Raw genomic sequence first — 6,455 nt, 5'->3', positions numbered from 1 at the left:
ATTGACTCTTAAGCGGCGGCAAAGAAAGTATTGGGCTTTAAACTTTAGAAGAACGAGACAAGAAATATGAACTTTCTTTGGAAACTAAAGAAAGAGAAGTCACCTCCAATAATGCCCACTGTGGGAGAGCTCACTGTGCTAAGCAGCATTTTAGCAATTTTATAGTGGTTAATCTAAGAGCAGCCCTTTAGAGAAGTTATTTCTATATTATAAATGAGGGAACACGTACTTAAAATTTATGTGCATGCCCAAAACAAATGGGCAGAGTTAACAATGAAATAGGACTGATGGATGTTAACAGTGGAATGAGGCCAAAACAAGCAACCCCCCCCCCCAAAAAAAAAACGATTAAAAAAATAATAATAATAAAGGAAAGCAAAAAAACCCAAAACTGGACAGCATACAACTTTCAGGGCTGAGGCATAAACAGTCCCAGGCTGTTCTTTAGCTCATGAAAGATCTTAATCCTGGATTGTCTAGAGAGGCAGCTCATGGAGTTGAGATCCGGTGCAATTTTGGGAAAAAGTAGTACCACAAAGTTTCAGAAAGATTGTGATACAGCTAGTACTACATCTTCTATGCCCTAGGTCCGACCCACCTTGTATGTGCTAGACAGTCATTTCTCTACTTCAAAAGTTCCTTCCCAGTCACATGAATGTTTTGGGAAAAGCAGAAACAACAATTTGGCTTCTCAGCTTTCTTTCTTTCTTTCTTTCTTTCTTTCTTTCTTTCTTTCTTTCTTTCTTTCTTTCTTTCTTTCTTTCTAGACCTGGGTAACCTGGTTTAGAAGTTTCAGGCAGGGATTGAGTTACTGCTTGGACTTGTAGGCTCAAAATCTTTGCTTGTTCTTCCACTAAGCACTGTTGTGGGTACCTTGGCAGCTTCTGAGTAATAAAAATGCATCACTCCATTCTTGCTACCCGACTTCACAGATACTTAAGACAGGCACTTGGAATCTTGACATATACTATGCATGAGAATAAGAAAAAAATCTCCACTATAACTAATATCTAGTGCTTTTTAAAAAGATTTATTTATTTCACTTATATGAGTACACTGTAGCCGGCTTCAGACACACCAGAAGAGGGCATCAGATCCCATGACAGATGGTTGATGGTTGTGAGCCACCATGTGATTGCTGGGAATTGAACTCAGGACCTCTGGAAGAATAGTCAATGCTCTTAACCTCTGAGCCATCTCTCCAGCCCGTAATATCTAGTATTTTGTATGTCTATAGTATACAATAGTCTGGGCTCAGTATTGTATCTATCCATCAGTCAATGACATTCAGGATACTAAACTCATAGGAAGGCAAGTTTAAGTAGCTCAAATGCAACAAGAAGGACTATGTGCCTGGGCATGTCAGTGTAGGAGAAAGTTGTAACTTTATTACACAACTTGGGCTTATCCCAGGTGTTCTTAATGTAGTAGAAAGGAAGTGAACTTACGTTCAAAATGGATGCTATGAAGAATTAAAGACAGTTCAGCAATTAGGCTTCTTAATTTTTATTCTGCTGACAAGAAGACCAAATTGGGGGTTGAGAACAATTGATGAACCTGTTAGTCATATTTGTAGTGGACTTTAGAAATACCATGTTGATGCTCTGATGTAAGCACAGCAGTATGGGTGGTAAGTGGATTCATTTTCGTTCTCTCAGTGTATTTTTTCTGACTTCATTTTTATCCTAACTTTAAACAAAGGGAGACTGTATAACTTATATAATATCACCCAGCTAGAAAGTGGTAAAGTCAGTGTCTAAATGGTGGCAGTGTCACCACAGGAATGTTCTCCTGACATTTTATTTGTTTCTCAGGAGCATCTGTGTCCTGGCCTTAGAATGCCTCTAACAATAGATAGGAAAACAAGTGATAAGGATATCACATGCAATGGCCTGGGGTTGAGGGAGCATTCAGGTTAACTTTTGTTTCTTGTGCCAAGATTTACCTAATCCAGAATGAGGATTTGCCAATGAAACCAATGATAAGCACCACTGCTGAAGTGAATTGAAGCAAAACCATAATTCACTATCCTGATTGACATCCGGGGCTTGGTGTTGCTGTTATTCCAAATTTAGTCACTGCTCTATACTTCTACGTGACAGTCCCAGGTCCCAAGAGACCTAGTATTGGTTTTCTTAGGGAATGCAGGCACAGATTTCAAGCTTTCCATAACTTATGATGCTACACCTAAGAAATTGCCACTTTGTCTTGGTAAGGCTTCATTTCTCACTGGAGCAGAGACAACCTTCCCAGTCTCTTTTTAATATAATATTTCTGAGTAAATATAATATTTACCCACTAACTCAGACCAAAGCTAATGAAAGAAACCTTCTGCTCATTAAAGTGAGAATAAAGCTATTTCCAAATCTAAATTACTACATGCATTCTTGGAAAATAGAAATCATTCATCGTAAGAGTGGGTTTCAAAGCAAAGCTTCACTAGATGTAATGTTCCTCCGTGTTTCTACCATTTGCTTCTGCTACAAAGTCTTAATGATATTTGTGATGTGTTCCATGTGGTTGGCTTATTACATAATAATAACAACAATTTAATCTTCAGGTGATTATATTTTAGTGGCCATTTATGAATCATTGAATAATATACATTATACTTGAAATTAAAAGCCTTTAATAAATTGGTTTAGTCTTTACACCATCCTAGGCCTTATTGTATTTTTCTAAGTTGTGGAGAATTAGAATATTTACAAATTGTTAAAGGTGTCATAAAGCTGGGTCACCTCTGGTGGTGGGAGAGATAAAATGAAGTAAAAGAGATTTTGGACTTGGAGATTCCATTGCTGGCTAGAACCAAGAGCCTAAAAGGCCATAGTGTAGAATCTCCAGATGCCCATTCAACAAGAAAATGAACTTCATTTCAATGCAGATCATTTGGTCAATGGTCAATGCACATTCCACCATTGCCATGAGACTTTCAGGATACAATCATTATTTTTACTAGATCAGTCCCAGACTTCAGAGTTTCAAGAAGCTATCAAATGGAAATATATTTAGTTTGAAGAAAGCAAAAGGAAGAAGTGAAGGAGGAGAGAGTAAGAGGAAATGGAGTGGGAGAGGAACAGGAGGAGAACAGAGAAGATGAGAAGGAAGCAAGGAGGAGAGGGACAGCAGCAACTAGAGGAAGCCACCACCAGGGTGGCTATGTCTGACACTTAAAAAAAGTCTTTTAGAATCTTGTCCCCTTCTGTTGTTTTTAGTGTGGATCTGAGATTTAATATAATGATACCAATGTGCATTTTCTTTAATTTTTTATTGTTATAACAGTGTTAGCACCAGAAAACAGAACACCACATACCAGGGGAACACATGGCTCCAGTCAAGGCCATCTGGCTGGTTTCTCTCCTGGTGCCAGGCCATTATTGCAATGCTCACCATTTACATTTGTAATTGCATGCAACTCGAAGGATAGGTAGCTTTCCCACTTAGCAAACAAACAAACAAACAAGCAAAAACTAAACAAACCATTGCCGCTTTACTATTTGGCTCCTACTCTGAAATCATCAGTACTCAAGGAGCTCATAGCAGGAAAGATGGGAGAAGCAAGCAGACAAAACAGTGTGTGTTCAAGGGGAGATATACAAACTACTTGAAAAGAATTCCCACAGAGGAGGTAATGTAAATTATCCCTTGGGGGAAGAGGAAGGTTTTCGAGGAGTAGAGACTGGACATTATAAAAGGAAGTAACACAATTGCTGCAAACCAAGAAACTGCCCTGAAACTCTTGGTGCAGAACAGCCACTGCTGTATTGTCTGTTAGGATTCTCTTTGCCAGGGTTGTAGAAAGGACATGGTAAAGATAATTTGTTTCTTCTGTAGTTTCTCAGGCATTGGCTGGAACAAAGATGACAGCTGATGTCATCTCAGGGCTACTTTCAGGCTTATTATTTCCTCTGTGATGGTAGATGGGCAGATGTTGCTTTTGTGGCTGAAACCCACAGTCTCTGCTTATGCTTCCTCACAATATGGTGGTTAGCTTCTAAATGCAAGCCTTGTAAGAGAACACGCATAGGTGCATAGGTTGTATCATCCATTTTGGTCTAGCTGTGTGAGACATGTGGTGTGATTGTACTGCCACCACAAGCTGGTCCACATACAAGGGGAAGGGTCACCCTAAATGGGAACATGGCCAAGCTACACTATAAAAGTAGCATGTGGGCTGGAAGACACTGTGAGCATCTTCTGAGTCACAGACATCCTATGTCCAGGTAGATAAGTAGGATTGGTTTTAGGTTGTAGGGACAGATTGACTGCCATGACAGAATGCTCCTGTGAAAAATTTCAGACTAAGTCTGGACGTTTTTACAAGACAGACAATGTGATTTGTACAATTATTTTCCTTTGCTCATTAGAGAAGCTTCTAGATATACCTATAGTCCCCCTTCCATTTAGAGGAGCAGAAGAGAGGGCAAAAGAGTGCGTATGTCTGAGGGAAAGGAGGACAATGACAATGGGCATGAGTGTGAGCAACTGACTAGGACGAAAATCAGACAGGGCAGGCTGCTGACCTCACGATCATTTCCAGTGTGTCTGCATGCCCCGGTGACAAGCAGCTGAGGTGGGTCCGGGGGGAGTGAGCAAATGACAAAGGTTGGAAAGAGGGCTGCCAGGCTGCGCTGGAGTCATGTGGTGACAGTGGTCCCTCCATCTGTGGCATTTAGACTCCAATCAGGCCTAGAAGCATCGTCATGGCAACTTGCCCATCTGCACTGCTGAGCTGAGACAGGATTCCCTTAGTAACTGAGGAGCTGGGAGATGATGCTTAAAATAATCTTTTATGCCCAGAAAGAAATGCCTTTGCAGGTTTATTAGCCATGTAGCACCATGGGGCCTGGCTTTCACTCTCACTTTATATCAAAATGGGACAAAATGGCTTTTTAAAGCAAGAATTTTGCTGTCTCCACTGCACAAAGCATGCATTTCACTGAAGCCAATGAATATCACACCTAGAGTTTCTGGTCACTATTACATAAATTGCCTCCAAATGGATCAGGCAGACTCCATCTGAAATCACTGGGCTTCGTCTAATGTCTTTTCTATATCCCGCTGAAGTCCCAGCAGTCTCTCTGTAGGGGAAATAGTTACGGCAAACAAGAGTTTAACACTTAGGCATTTAGCCTGACGGTTCCTTGCATCTGATGGCCCTCCTTGCTCTAGCCTCCCCTTCAATTTTCTTTCAGCTGTGGCTCTGTCTCCTGCCTGAGCCATTCCTTGTGACTGACAACCCTGGCTATTAATTCTTCTCCTCTCTCGGTGTTTACCGTGAGTGTGAGCATGTCCTTCCATGGCTGTATCATCCTCTGTTTTACATAGAGAGAAGACTCAAGTTCCAAAACCATCTCTTCTCAATAAAACTGTAGGCTCTTAAGATGGGGCTGGTAGCTTGGAGGTTAATGATCACGTAGCCTGCATCCAGCATTGGGTTCAGACCCCAGCAAAACAAAGAGACTGCAGTTCACTCCCAGCCTTCTTACCATCCACCACCATTATCCCCCACCACATTCGTACAACACCTGTTACAGTTGGTGTGATAAAAGTCCTGTAGTTCTGGACCACCGTACAGCTGTCCACCATTGAGGATGCTGTATTTTCTTCTTTAAAAACAATGTTTTAAATTGAAATAGAATTACAATACTTCTTCCTTTCCTTTCCTCCTCTAAGCCCCACTCAATTACCCTCATTTGAGTCCCTCCATCTCTCTCCCATGCTCAAAGCGATAGTCTCATTTTCTTTGACTATATTTGTTGCACACACACACACATGTATATTCAAATACATATAAATGCAACTTGCTGAGTCCATTTTTGCTTGTGTGTATTTAAGGCCAACCACTAAGGAGGCTGTTTGCCTTCCAGCAGCCAGCAGTTGCCTGAAGTCCTTTGCCTGGGGGTGGGAGCCTGGGAAATTCTCCCTTTTCCAGTTTAGAGTGTCCGTTGACATTGTTATTGTAGTTTCGCTTATGTCTCCATTTCTAGTTTTTAGAGGAAACTGTCTCTCAGCAGACTTCCAAGTGACTCCCCCAAACAATATGCATTATCGATGTAGCCCTTATTTGCATCACAGGGTTTGAGTCTGTGCCCCTATTTCTGAAGACACCACACACATAGGACACAGGACTCTGATGATTCAAGTTAGATCTGAACTGAAAACCTCTCTCCTGTAGTTTAACATTCATGGTTTCTGGAAATACTAATCAAGTTTTCAAAGAAGGAATGCAATTAAAGTGCCCTGGCATGCGGTTACACCACGAGCCATGGCAATCACCAGCATGGCAAGATATGCATAAAGGTGCAAGAAATGTCACTGGCATAGCCATAGCAAGCAACCGGGGATGTAAACCCCACCCAACAGGAGGGAGATCATGCCTGGTAATGGAAACACAAATTCCTCTTTATATTTTTATTTTCTTTATTTATGTGAGTGTTTTGCCTTCATGAATG

Source organism: Arvicanthis niloticus, chromosome 21 (assembly GCF_011762505.2).
Source record: "Arvicanthis niloticus isolate mArvNil1 chromosome 21, mArvNil1.pat.X, whole genome shotgun sequence".
NCBI classification, from domain to species: domain Eukaryota; kingdom Metazoa; phylum Chordata; class Mammalia; order Rodentia; family Muridae; genus Arvicanthis; species Arvicanthis niloticus.
Note: the sequence above shows the minus strand (reverse complement) of the source record.